The 15,530-nt window shown below is 38.8% G+C and overlaps 1 protein-coding gene across 1 annotated transcript in view; it reads left to right on the top strand.

Moving 5' to 3' along the window:
* Positions 1-15,530, top strand: part of LOC139759417 (uncharacterized) — a 245,520-nt gene that overhangs the window by 187,957 nt on the left and 42,033 nt on the right. The gene's annotated exons all lie outside the window — the stretch shown is intronic.

The following is a 15,530-nucleotide window of genomic DNA, read 5'->3' as shown; positions in this document are numbered from 1 at the left end:
TGTTTGGTTGAATTAGAAATGCTCAGAGAAAGCAATCTATGGATGTGTATGAAAGGAATAGACTGGCTTTTATAACAATAGATATGTAATTTGGAGGGCAAGTATTTATGGAACCTGTGTGTGGCTAAGGACAACTATTGAGAGCAAATCTTGCGTAAGGAGGGATTAGGTAGATAACACCCTATGTATATGTGGGGAGAATAAGGCGAAGGTGGGGTGAATAGTTGGTAGTGATGGTGGCAGGGTGAGTGGCCTTGCACAGCAGCTGGAGGAAAGTCTCTTTTCCTCCCTCATTATCGTTGTTCTTCTCGTACGACATCCTCACGTGAGGTACTTGATGATAACCACAGCAAGACGTGCCTGGATCACAGATGTTGATTGGACTTCCTCACTCGAAGTTAGTTTTACCACCACCTTAATACCACGAACTGAAGGTGAAGCATGAGGTTCGTCACAATAATATTTAAGTATCTTATTATTTAGAGAAAATTCGCCTCATCCACAATACGGTGAGATACTTGGATTAGAATTATACCAGATCGAACTGTTTTCACACAATTACGCATAAAGTACCAATCTTAGATTCAGATGATATTCAAAGTTGGACAAAACCTCTCACTCATCTGCTCAATAAATCTTATAATTCATTTACCTTATCGTCTCCTCTTGATATAGATCAATACATCATATACACACTCTTGAACGTGAGGCTCAGGTGTGTCCACTCGTTCCTCAAAATAATTCCTACTTCATTTATCACCGTCACAACTTATTCCATTTTCCAATGGACTTTCTCACATCAATCTTCATCTACACTCATTCCTGCGCTTGTTCTTTCTCTATGTATGAGCCCCTACATCTCACTATAGTTCTTCATACCACTTCATAGGCGTTACCGGACTCTGCCAGCCTATGCTTACGACACAGATCGGAAATCATCTTCAGCGAGGTTGTATCCTCATCAAGGAAAGTCACAATCTCGAGAAGTCCATCATTTATATTGTTACTGGTTGTAGAAAAACCTCAGAGCTGCAGGAACTCCTGAAGAGGCTCTAATAATGATAATGGTATTAATGATGACGATAATAATGAAAATAACAATAATAATAATAATAATAAGATAAGGGGGGCCAGGTGAGGATATTCCCTCAAAGGCCCAGTCCTCTGTTCTCAACGCTACCTCGCTAATGCGGGAAATGGCGAATAGTATGAAAAGAAAAAGAAAAAAAATAATAATGATAATAATAATAATAATAATAATAATAACAATAATAATAATGATAATGATAATGATAATAATGATTATCATAATGATAATAATAATGATGATAATGATAATGATAATGATATTAAAAATAATATCAATCTTGATAATAATAATGATAATAGCAATAATGATAATAATAATAATGATGATAACAATAATAATAAGAATAATAATAATAGTAATAATGATAATAATAATAATAATAATAATAATAATAATAATAATAATAATAATAATAATAATAATAATAATAATAATAATAATGATAATAATAATAATAATGAGAATAATGATAATAATCATGATAATGATAATAGCATAATAATGATAATGATGATAATAACAATAATAAAATAGTAGTAATTAATGATGACAGTTATAATAATAATAATGATGATAATAATGATGATAATAATAACAATAATGATGATAAAGATAATGATATTGATGATAATAATAACAAATATAAAAATGATAACAATAATAATAATATTAATAATAATAATAATAATAATAATAATAATAATAATAATGATAATAATAATAATAATAATAATAATAATAATAATAATAATAATAATAATAATGATAATAATGTTGATAATAATATTAATGATGATAATAATGATAATAATGATAATAATAATAATAATAATAATAATAATAATAATAATAATAATAATAATGATAATAATAATAATGATAATGATAATAATAATAATAATAATAATAGTAATGATAATAATAATGATAATAATGATAATAATCATAATGATGATAATACTAATGATGATAATAATAATAATAATAATGATAATAGTAATCATAATAACAATAATGATAATGATAATGTTAAAAGAAATTATCATGGCAATAGTAATAATAACAGTAATCATTATCTATTTATCTTTTATCATACTTCATCGCTGTTTCCCGCGTTAGCGAAGTAGCGTCAGGAAACAGACGAAGAATGGCCCATCCACTGATATATATATATATATATATATATATATATATATATATATATATATATATATATATATATATATATATATATACATATATATATATATATATATATATATATATATATATATATATATATATATATATATATATATATATATATATATATATATATAAACGCCCATATACGCACATATACATACATATACTTATCAACATATCAACAAATACATACACATACACATACACAGACATGTTGGAAAGGTTCAAAATTTTTCCGCGTGATCAAGTATATTCCTATGAGTCCACGGGGAAAATGAAACATGATAAGTTCCCAAGTGCACTTTCGCGCAATGATCACATCATCAGGGGAGATACAAGAAAGAAATATAACAGTCAGTTGATATACAACGAAAAGACGTAGCTAGGACGCCATTTGGTAAACAAGTGTCTGTCCAAGGCAGACAACCAGCGTATCATAAACTTATTATGTCGAAAAGAAGGGGAGCTGTTTACAAATTTTATCAACAACTTGTATACACTTTCACTAATATTAAGGTCATAATTCTTTGTGTATTTGATAATAGAAAATTCAATGATATTTCCCGTGGCACTAGAGTTAGAGTTAATAACTGAGATGGCATTACTCCAGTCAATACAAAGATCTTAGTTCTTAACGTGATTAAATAAGGCATTTGATTCTTGTCCTGTTCTATACTATATCTATGTTGCTGAAGTCTAACAGAAAGATCCTTGCCAGTCTGCCCAACATACAACTTATCACAATATCTACATGACATTTCATAGATGCATCCATGAGAATTTTCTGGTGATTTCCTCATTAAGATATTCTTTATAGTATTATTGTTGCTGAAGGCAACATTTGCATTAAAGGATTTAAGCAACGTGGGAAGTAAAGTAAAACTATTATTAAAAGAGAGAACTAAAAGATTCTTGGTGTCAGTGGGAAGGTTGGGTTCAACTCTATTATATGATATCCTTGCCAACTTAAGGGATTCATTAATGAAAGATCTAGTGTACTTCATTGCTAAATCCCTTAAGTTAACAAGGAAATCATTTAACAGAGTTGAACCCAACCTTCCCAGTGACACCAAGAATCTCTTGGTTTTTCCTTTCAGTAATAATCTTACTTTACTTCCAATGTTGCTTAAATCCTTCAATGCAAATGTTGCCTTCAGTAACAATGATACTATAAAGAATATCTTAATCAGGAACACACCAGAAAATTGTCCTGGATGCATCTATAAAGCGCCATGTAGAAATTGTGTTAAGTTTTATGTTGGTCAGACTGGTAAGGATCCTTCCTGTTAGACTTAAGCAACAAAAATATAGTATAAGAACAGGACAAGAATTAAATGCCTTATTTAAGCACGTAAAAAACTATGATCTTGTAATGACTGGAGTAATGCCATCTCAGTTTTTAACTCTAACACCAGTACCACGAGAAATATCATTGAATCTTCTATTATTAGATACACAAAGAACTATAACCTTAATATAAGTGAAGGTCTATACAAATTGGATAACTTGATTGTTGATAAAATTTGTAAACAATGCTCCTTCTCGTCGACATAATAAGTTAATGATACGCTCGTTGACTGTCTTGGACAATCACTTGTTTACCAAATGGCGTCCTAGCTACATCTTTTCGTTGTATATCAACTGACTGATAAATTTCTTTCTTGTATCTCCCCTGATGTGATTATTTCACAAAAGTGCACTTGGGAAGTTATCGTGTTTCATTTTCCCCTTAAACTCATAGGAATACACAGACTTTTACATATATACACATGTACATATTCATATTTGCTTGCCTCCATCCATTCCTGTCGCTACCCCATCCTACAGGAATCACCATCGCTACCCCTGCTTCAGCGAGATAGCGATAGGAAAACAGACAAAAAGGGCTACATTCGTTCACACTCAGTCTCTAGCTGTCATGTGTAATGCACCAAAACCACAGTCCCCTGTTCACATCCAGGCCCCACAGACCTTTCCATGGTTAACCCCAGACGTTTCACATGGCTTGTTCGGTACACTGACAGCACGTCGATCCTGGTATACCACTTCGTTCCAATTCACTATTCTTTGCCTGCCTCTCACCCCTCTGTATGTTCAGGCCCCGATCACTCAAATTCTTTTTCACTTCATCCTTCCACCTCCAATTTGGTCTCCCGCTTCTTGTTCCCTCCACCTCTAACACATATATCCTCTTTGTCAATCTTTCCCCACTTATTCTTTCCATATGTCCAAGCCATTCCAACACACTCTCTTCTGCTCTCTCAACCACACTCTTTTCATTTCCACACATCTCTCTTACCCTTTCATTACTTAATCGATCAAACCACCTCACTCCACATATTGTCCTCAAACATCTCATTTCCAGCACATCCACCCTCCTCGCAGCCATACAACATTGTTGGAACTACTATTCCTTCAAACATAACCATTTTTGCTCTCGCCTTTTGTTCTCGCCTTCCACACATTCTTCATCGCTCCCAGAACCTTTGCCCCCTCCCCCACCCTGTGACTCACTTCCGCTTCCATTGTTCCATCCGCTACTAAGTCCACTCCCAGATATCTAAACACTTCACTTCCCGCAATTTTTCTCCATTCAAACTTACCTTCCAATAGATTTGTCCCTCCACCCTGCTGAGCCTAATAACCTTGCTCTCATTCACATTTAGTCTTAACTTTCTCCATTCACACACCTTCCCAAACTCAGTCATTAACTTCTGCAGTTTTTCATTCGAGTCAGCCACCAGCGCTGTATCATCGGTGAACAACAAACAGACTGCATACTCGCCCCTCTCTCCAAAACTCTTGCATTTACCTTCCTAACCACCTATCCATAAACAAATTAAACAACCATGGGGACATCACACACCCCTGCCGCAGACCAACATTTACCGGGAAACAAATCCTTTCCTCTCTTCCTACTCGAACACATGCCTTACATCCTTGGTAAAAACTTTGCAATGCTTATAGCAACTTACCTCCCATACCATACACTCTTAAGGCCTTCCACAAAGCAATTCTATCAACCCTATCATATGCTTTCTCCAGATCCATGAAAGCTATACACAGATTCATCTGATTTTCTAAGTATTTCTCACATACATTCTTCAAAGCAAACTCCTAATCCACACATCCTTTACTACTTCTGAAACCACATTGCTCTTCTCCAATGTGATGCTCTGTGCATGCCTTCACCCTCTCAATCAATACCCTCCCATATAATTTCTCAGGAATTCTCAGCTGACTTATGCCTATGTAGTTTGAACACTCACCGTTATCCCCTTTGCCTTTGTACATTGGCACTAAGCATGCATTCCGCCAATCCTCAGGCCTTCACCATGGTCCATACATTCAATGAATATCCTTACTAAGTGATCAAGAACACAGTCATCCCCTTTGTTAATAGATTCCACAGTAATACCATCCAAACCCGCCGCCTTGCCAGATTTCATCTTCCGCAAAGCTTTCACTACCTCTTCTCTCTTAACGACAAAACGCCCTATATCTGCCACTCTACCATCAAATACATTCAACAAACCATCAAAATACTCACTCCATCTACTGCTCATTTCAGTACTACCTGCTATCGCTTCCCCACTTACGCCGATGTTCCCATTTGTTCTCTTGTCTCACACACGTCATTTATCTCCTTCCAAAACATCTTTTTATTCTCCCTAAGTAATAAATACACCACTATATTCTTCCACTTTTTTTTCTTTTCATCTCTCCCCAGGAGCATTTTCTCTCTACTTTTAACACTACTAGCAGATTTGGACTCTCCGGGGTCTCTTGTAATCACGCCTGCAGATGGCTAACACATTCCCCCCCCCCCCCCCCCGACACTACGTCCTTATTCCCTGGACCTCACCCTTCCTCACCACCACTAAGTCATTCCTACCTAGCTACCAAAACCTCCCTCACTACCACCAAGCCCTTCCTCCCTGGCTGCCACACTCTACCCTGTTGGACTTCGTTTAGAGTACGCCGTTCTTGTCTTTTATATAGTAACCAACCTGGCACGAGCAGATAACATGCCTCAGTCAAGGCCATCTCGGGTGAAAGAAAAAAGTAAAAGAAAAAGAAAATAGAAATCAATCGGGGCTCTGCAGGTGTTTGCAGAACCGACTCTCAAAGGAAGGAAAGCTATAAGGAGAGGGAAAGACAAATGGGGAAGAGAATTCCTCAACTTAGCTGCTCCAGGGAAGAAGGAGGCATCATAACAGCCAGTCCTCAAGGGGCAGGTCTCCACACACGAGTTATGGGAAGCAGCAGCCAGACGTATGCCACCCTTAGGAGTAGGGAAACATGCAGACAGATCACCAGAACAATAGGCAAAATGATACCTAATGAAGAGAGAGAGAGAGAGAGAGAGAGAGAGAGAGAGAGAGAGAGAGAGAGAGAGAGAGAGAGAGAGAGAGAGAGAGAGAGAGAGAGAGAGAGAGAGAGAGAGAGAGAGAGAGAGAGAGAGAGAGAGAGAGAGAGAGACAGACAGACAGACAGACAGACAGACAGACAGACAAACAGACAGCAGCAGCCATATCATCACGCACGGTAAGTGAAGGTTGAAGAGGGGAAGTGGTGCCAGGAGAGTCAATAATGAGACATAAGGCTTTTGATTCCACTCTAGTCAATAGAAAGCAGGAAGATGAGCCACCCCAGATGTGTGAGCAGTATTCCATACTTGGGCGAGTATATCTCCTGCGGATACGAAACAACTGCTCACATACACAACGTTCTCAGCTTTTGGAATGTTGTGATGTTGATCATGTGTTTGCAGGACAGAGCGGAGGATATAGTTATGCCCAACATGTTTATATCATTTACTGGGATGAATTGTGGTGTTTTGAAACGGAACAGATGGAAGTAGGCAGCAGGTGGCACCCACTGCTGACGATACACCGTTGGTAGCAGTAGTGAGCGGCAGGAAACGACCGACCACGGAGATACTACCGCCTGGGGTTTGGGAGGGACAGTGGCGGCGCTACAGTGAGCCAGTCTTTTTACATACTCCCATCCTGGTCCAGATCTATGTTACTGGGCTCCACATACAGCATTTACAACCACTCTGATCACAAATCTTATTTTCATTCATGCTAATTGGTCACGCTCATCCTCTATCCCTCCCATCCTTCCCCTCCATCTCGAAACTCCAACTCCGGCACTTTAGGAGAGCTCAGGGGTTATCCCGGCGCATCTTGTTCATCGACTTTCTCTGGGATGGGTACTGCATCTCTGGTCGGGATGCCTCGTGTTGTGCTGATCGCTCAGCGGAAGTTATCTCGCCTGGGATGGAGTCCTACATCCCATTTGCCTTTCTCTCCTCAGTCATGGTTTGGTCGCTTCTGCTCTGACGCCTTTCGCATCACGGACGGTGCGTATCCCCAGAAACCCACTCTGCTATCTTTTCTGTCCGGAATCATTGCATATCTATTCTTCGAAGAGCCAAGCACAGTTTCATTAAGAGAAAGTATGCTGACTTGACTTCCTCTAGTGGCAAATCTTTTTGGTCCTTCACCAAAAGCATCTCCAACAACGTCTGTATCTCAACCTTTCCTCGTCTTCTCCGACCTGATCAGTCTATTGCTAACTCTCCGAATGACAAAGCTGCTCTTTTTGGCACCTTCTTTTCCTCTAACTCAACTCTAGATGATTCGAATTCTAATTCTCTGCCACCATCTCCTGAATTCTTCTCGCTCAAAGTCTTCCATGTACTCTCTCACATCCTGGTGGACAAGGTGTATGGCTTGGATAGCCTACCTCCTCGTGTTCTATGGTAGTGTGACTCCTTCCTCGCCTATTTCGCTTCATTCTAAAAACCCAGACTTTCCCTTCCACTTGGATGAGAGCTTTGGTGCTGCTTATCCATAAGAAAGGAGATTGCTCTAATGTCTCTAATAATCGCTCCATTGCTCTTACTTTTGTTATCTTCAAAGTTTTGGAAAGTCTCGTAAACTCACTCTCTCAAAAATCAGTAAACTTATCCCCTTCTCTCAGATCACCAGTATGGATGTCGCAGTACCAGGCTTGCTGGTGATCTCTCCTATGTGACTCACCACTGGTCTCCTCTCTCAGGGATTTTAGTGAAACTTTTGTCGAGACCCTAGACATCTCCAAAGCATTTGACAGGGTGTGGCGTAAGCTTTTGCTGTATAAACTCCCTTTTGTTTCACTGCTTCTCTCTGTTCTCCAGTTCATAATTCCTTCTGAGTCCGTTCCATCGCGGTAGCCGTTTGTGGAGCGACTTACCCCGCCCATCCGATCAATATTGGTGTTCCTCTGGGTTCTGTCGCATCATCTACTCTCATTCTTCTCCCAAATAATGATCTTCTCTTTTCCACCTTTTAACCAACTCATTTTTCCTCTCTTCCTTCCTTTAATACCGATCCTTTGCTCTTTTTTCATGCATATTCGCCCATTCTATGATAGCGACGTAGCGTCAAAAACAAATATATGAGCCTAAGAGAGAAAAAATCCTCATTTAGCTCCCTTCTCTGTTCCTTCTTTAGGAAAGAAAAAAACGGGAGTGGAGGATATATATATATATATATATATATATATATATATATATATATATATATATATATATATATATATATATATATATATATATATATATATATATATATATATATATATATATATATATATATATATATATATATATATATATATATATATATATATATATATAAATATATATATATATATATATATATATATATATATATATATATATATATATATATATATATATATATATATATATATATGTATATATATATATATATATATATATATATATATACATATATATATATATATATATATATATATATATATATATATATATATATATATATATATATATATATATATACATATATATATATATATATATATATATATATATATATATATATATATATATATATATATATATATATATATATATATATATATATATATATATATATATATAGAGCGCAAGGAAACAGACGAAAGAAATGGCCCAACCCACCCCCATACACAATGTACACACACACACGTCCACACACGCAAATATACATACCAATACATCTCAATGTACACATATATATACATACACAGACACATACATATATACCCATGCACACAATTCACACTGTCTGCCCCCATTCACTCCCATCGCCACCTCGCCACACATGGAATACCTTCCCCCTCCCCCTCATGTGTGCGAGGTAGCACTAGGAAAAGACAACAAAGGCCCCATTCGTTCACACTCAGTCTCTAGCTGCCACGCAATAATGCCCAAAACCAAAGCTCCCTTTCCACATCAAGGCCCCACACAACTTTCCATGATTTACCCCAGACGCTTCAAATGCCCTGATTCAATCCACTGACAGCACGTCAACCCCGGTATACCACATCGATCCAATTCACTCCATTCCTTGCCCTCCATTCACCCTCCTGCATGTTCAGGCCCCGATCACTCAAAATCTTTTTCACTCCATCTCTCCACCTCCAATTTGGTCTCCCACTTCTCCTCGTTCCCTCCACCTTCGTCAATCTTTCCTCACTCATTCTCTCCATGTGCCCAAAAAATTTCAAAACACCCTCTTCTGCTCTCTCAACCACGCTCTTTTTATTTCCACACATCTCTCTTACCCTTACATTACTTACTCGATCAAACCACCTCACACCACACATTGTCCTCAAACATCTCATTTCCAGCACATCCACCCTCCTGCGCACAACTCTATCCATAGCCCACGCCTCGTAACCATACAACATTGTTAGAACCACTATTCCTTCAAACATACCCATTTTTGCTTTCCGAGATAATGTTCTCGACTTCCACACATTCTTCAAGGCTCCCAGGATTTTTGCCCCCTCCCCCACCCTATGATTCACTTCCGCTTCCATGGTTCCATCCGCTGCCAGATCCACTCCCAGATATCTAAAACACTTCACTTCCTCCAGTTTTTCTCCATTCAAACTTACCTCCCAATTGACTTCGACCCTCAACCCTACTGTACCTAATAACCTTGCTCTTATTCACATTTACTCTTAACTTTCTTCTTTCACACACTTTACCAAACTCAGTCACCAGCTTCTGCAGTTTCTCACATGAATCAGCCTCCAGCGCTGTATCATCAGCGAACAACAACTGACTCACTTCCCAATCTCTCTCATCCCCAACAGACTTCATACTTGCCCCTCTTTCCAAAACTCTTGCATTCACCTCCCTAACAACCCCATCCATAAACAAATTAAACAACCATGGAGACATCACACACCCCTGCCGCAAACCTACATTTACTGAGAACCAATCACTTTCCTCTCTTCCTACACGTACACATGCCTTACATCCTCGATAAAAACTTTTCACTGCTTCTAACAACTTGCCTCCCACACCATATATTCTTAATACCTTCTACAGAGCATCTCTTTCAACTCTATCATATGCCTTCTCCAGATCCATAAATGCTACATACAAATCCATTTGCTTTTCTAAGTATTTCTCACATACATTCTTCAAAGCAAACACCTGATCCACACATCCTCTACCACTTCTGAAACCACACTGCTCTTCCCCAATCTGATGCTCTGTACATGCCTTCACCCTCTCAATCAATACCCTCCCATATAATTTACCAGGAATACTCAACAAACTTATACCTCTGTAATTTGAGCACTCACTCTTATCCCCTTTGCCTTTGTACAATGGCACTATGCACGCATTCCGCCAATCCTCAGGCACCTCACCATGAGTCATACATACATTAAATAACCTTACAAACCAGTCAACAATACAGTCACCCCCTTTTTTAATAAATTCCACTGCAATACCATCCAAACCTGCTGCCTTGCCGGCTTTCATCTTCCGCAAAGCTTTTACTACCTCTTCTCTGTTTACCAAATCATTTTCCCTAACCCTCTCACTTTGCTCACCACCTCGACCATAACACCCTATATCTGCCACTCTATCATCAAACACATTCAACAAACCTTCAAAATACTCACTCCATCTCCTCACATCACCACTACTTGCTATCACCTCCCCATTTGCGCCCTTCACTGAAGTTTCCATTTGCGCACTTGTCTTGCGCACTTTATTTACCTCCTTCCAGAACATCTTTTTATTCTCCCTAAAATTTAATGATACTCTCTCACCCCAACTCTCATATGCCCTCTTTTTCACCTCTTGCACCTTTCTCTTGACCTCCTGTCTCTTTCTTTTATACATCTCCAACTCAATTGCATTTTTTCCCTGAAAAAATCGTCCAAATGCCTCTCTCTCCTCTTTCACTAATAATCTTACTTCTTCATCCCACCACTCACTACCCTTTCTAATCAACCCACCTCCCACTCTTCTCATGCCACAAGCATCTTTTGCGCAATCCATCACTGATTCCCTAAATACATCCCATTCCTCCCCCACTCCTCTTATTTCCAATGTTCTCACCGTTTTCCATTCTGTACTCAGTCTCTCCTGGTACTTCCTCATACAAGTCTCCTTCCCAAGCTCACTTACTCTCACCACCCTCTTCACCCCAACATTCACTCTTCTTTTCTGAAAACCCATACAAATCTTCACCTTAGCCTCCACAAGATAATGATCAGACATCCCTCCAGTTGCACCTCTCAGCACATTAACATCCAAAAGTCTCTCTTTCGCGCGCCTGTCAATTAACACGTAATCCAATAACGCTCTCTGGCCATCTCTCCTACTTACATACGTATTTGTATTTTTAACTTTCTAAATTGGGAAACAGAAGAAGGAGTCACGCGGGGAGTGCTCATCCTCCTCAAAGGCTCAGACTGGGGTGTCTAAATGTGTGTGGATGTAAAAAAGATGTGAAAAAAGGAGAGATAGGTAGTATGTTTGAGGAAAGAAACCTGGATGTTTTGGCTCTGAGTGAAACGAAGCTCAAGGGTAAAGGGGAAGAGTGGTTTGGGAAAGTCTTGGGAGTAGAGTCAGGGGTTAGTGAGAGGACAAGAGCAAGGGAAGAAGTAGCAGTACTCCTGAAACAGGAGTTGTGGGAGTATGTGATAGAATGTAAGAAAGTAAATTCTCGATTAATATGGGTAAAACTGAAAGTTGATGGAGAGAGATGGGTGATTATTGGTGCATATGCACCTGGGCATGAGAAGAAAGATCATGAGAGGCAAGTGTTTTGGGAGCAGCTGAATGAGTGTGTTAGTGGTTTTGATGCACGAGACCGGGTTATAGTGATGGGTGATTTGAATGCAAAGGTGAGTAATGTGGTAGTTGAGGGAATAATTGGTATACATGGGGTGTTGAGTGTTGTAAATGGAAATGGTGAAGAGCTTGTTGATTTATGTGCTGAAAAAGGACTGGTGATTGGGAATACCTGGTTTAAAAAGCGATATATATATATATATATATATATATATATATATATATATATATATACATATATATATATATATATATATATATATATATATATATATATATATTTCTTTCTTTCTTTCTTTCAAACTATTCGCCATTTCCCGCATTAGCGAGGTAGCGTTAAGAACAGAGGACTGGGCCTTTGAGGGAATACCCTCACCTGGCCCAATTCTCTGTTCCTTCTTTTGGAAAATTAAAAAAAAACGAGAGGGGAGGATTTCCAGCCCCCCCGCTCCCTCCCCTTTTAGTCGCCTTCTACGACACGCAGGGAATACGTGGGAAGTATTCTTTCTCCCCTATCCCCAGGGAATATATATATATATATATATATATATATATATATATATATATATATATATATATATATATATGCATATATATATATATGCATATATATATATATATATATACATATATATATATATATATATATATATATATATATATATATATATACATATATACATATATATATATATATATATATATATATATATATATATATATATATTGTTACAAATTCAACACTTATTCAGGCAAGGTCGCAAGTAACATATGTTACAAATACTACTGTTCCTTGTCTTGCAAGGACGTTATAGATTTGTCAAGTTGCACAACTCAGGATAACACAATAATAAAGTTATGGGATTGAATTAAAGACCAGCATTACACTAAATCTACTTATAATGAAAGAATTCAAGTGTACAAAGATAGGCACATAAATCAAGCATGAAACATTACGTTAACACTGAACATTAGAGTTAACATTGAACATAAGATAACATTTGTACAAGACTTAATATTCCAGATAAGATTTCAAGCCAGGAGTTCTCTTTCCTCTAAGGCAGTTCTTCGATAACATTACACTAATAATTATAACGGGCTTATAGCACAGCAGGGCTTACAGGCTTACAACACAGCAGGACTTACAGCAAGGGTGGACCACTTACCTCGCTGGGCTAGAAAGAGCGAGACTCAGCGGGTGTCATGGGTATATAAGCGTTCCCTGCTAGCTATACAACCTTACATTTTGATTGGCTATGAGCTTCAGTTACATTCTGATTGGTTGGAGGAACAGTTACACAAACTGCGTAGATCACCCTCCCTCTGGTAAGCCTGCAGCGACATGTCCAGTACGGGTGGCGAAATATTCCGCAGCTGATGACAACTTACTCCCCCCCCCCCCCCCCCCCCCCCTCCTCCTCGGAGAAGGGTCGGGGTGCTCAAGGACAAATGACCATCTGGTTTCAAAATAAAATTAAAATTAAAGTATTACGCCTAATGCTTGGTGTGAACTGACGCTCGGAGGACGTCTCAGAGGGAGGCCTTAATCCTCGTCCTGATAAGAAATATCAATACCATATGGACACACACACGTTATATACGGAACATGTGAGCACAAGCATACGTGTTCCGTAACACCCCCCTCCTTAAAGGAGAAAATTCCTGGAAGAGGAATTTTCTTAAGAGCGGGATAAACAATCAGCTAACACAATCTGTTAACACATAAGATGTGCTGAAAATAATGTAACGTAAAATTTGTACATAACAAGGCCCATCTATTTAATGTTGACTCCGTTCCCATAACTTGTGAACATTTTGAAAGGTTTGGTAGTCAGTACACTCTGATTGGCTGAAGAACACAAATATACAGTGTTATAATACAAATAGGAAAACAAAGGTTACTTCTATGATTGCTTGAATAACACATAAACAAGGTGCTACAATACAAATAGCAAAACAAAAGTTCCCTCTTCTTGGTGGGGCTATATGTTTGGGCTCAACCTTCTCTCTGTCCTCCTGCATGGGGGACCTTTCCAGCTTTTACAACACTGGCGGCATTCACAGCTAATCTGGTTGGAGCCTGCAAAATAAAACAGTTGAAAAGTAGGGTTCCTAACTAATAAGAGAGACTGTCTCACACTGCTCATTCCCAACATCTGATATCATTCTTCAAGAAATCTGTCAGAGGGGTTACGACTGTTGCAAAATTTACAATGAACATCCTATAGTACCCAACTATATACAAGCAACACTTCAGTTCTCTCACGCTTCCGCACGGGTCCCAAGTCTTCGAGGCACTCGCAGCTACGTCGTCGACTTCGTCACACACGGCTACTGCTGGACGTAAGATGATGCAGACTGGCACCTTCAGTTCCAAGGGTGGAGGATCACGACTGAAATATGGCTTAGGCATGTTGACGGGACATAATCTCCGACCTCTGCGCTTAACAGGGGTAGAGACAAAGTAATTTGAGTCTCCTACACTCCAGATAATGGTGTAGGAACCCTTAGAAAGGACAACCAAGGGTTGACCTGACTGCTGTAGTAGAAGCAACACCTCGTCGCCCGCCTCAAACCTTTTTAAACGAGGTCGTTTGTCATACCATATTGTCCTCCGTTCCTGAGTCTCTCTTGAATGGGCGCGAGACAAATCCTCAGTCTCACCCACTGACTCTTGTACGGACTCGTAAACAGCACAGGAGGCATCACACATCTTCTCCTCACTAATTTCATCCTCAGGGAGAGTCTTCTCTCTTAAATGAGCATGAGACAAACCCTCAGTCTCAACGGAGCCTACACCAGGGGAGAGGGTATCACACAGCTTCCTCTCACTAGACTCGTTCTCAGGAACAGTCTTTAAGTCCGCCGTCTCAACGGAGGTTACACCAGGGGAGAGGGTATCACACAGCTTCCTCTCGCTGGCCTCACTCTCATGAAGAGTCTTTAGGTCCACTGTCTCAACGGAGATTACACCAGGGGAGAGGGTATCACACAGCTTCCTCTCGCTGGCCTCACTCTCATGAAGAGTCTTTAGGTCCACTGTCTCAACGGAGGCTACACCAGGGGAGAGGGTAT

This window comes from Panulirus ornatus, chromosome 33 (assembly GCF_036320965.1).
Source record: "Panulirus ornatus isolate Po-2019 chromosome 33, ASM3632096v1, whole genome shotgun sequence".
In the NCBI taxonomy this organism is placed as follows: domain Eukaryota; kingdom Metazoa; phylum Arthropoda; class Malacostraca; order Decapoda; family Palinuridae; genus Panulirus; species Panulirus ornatus.
This window is presented reverse-complemented; position numbering and strand designations above follow the sequence as displayed.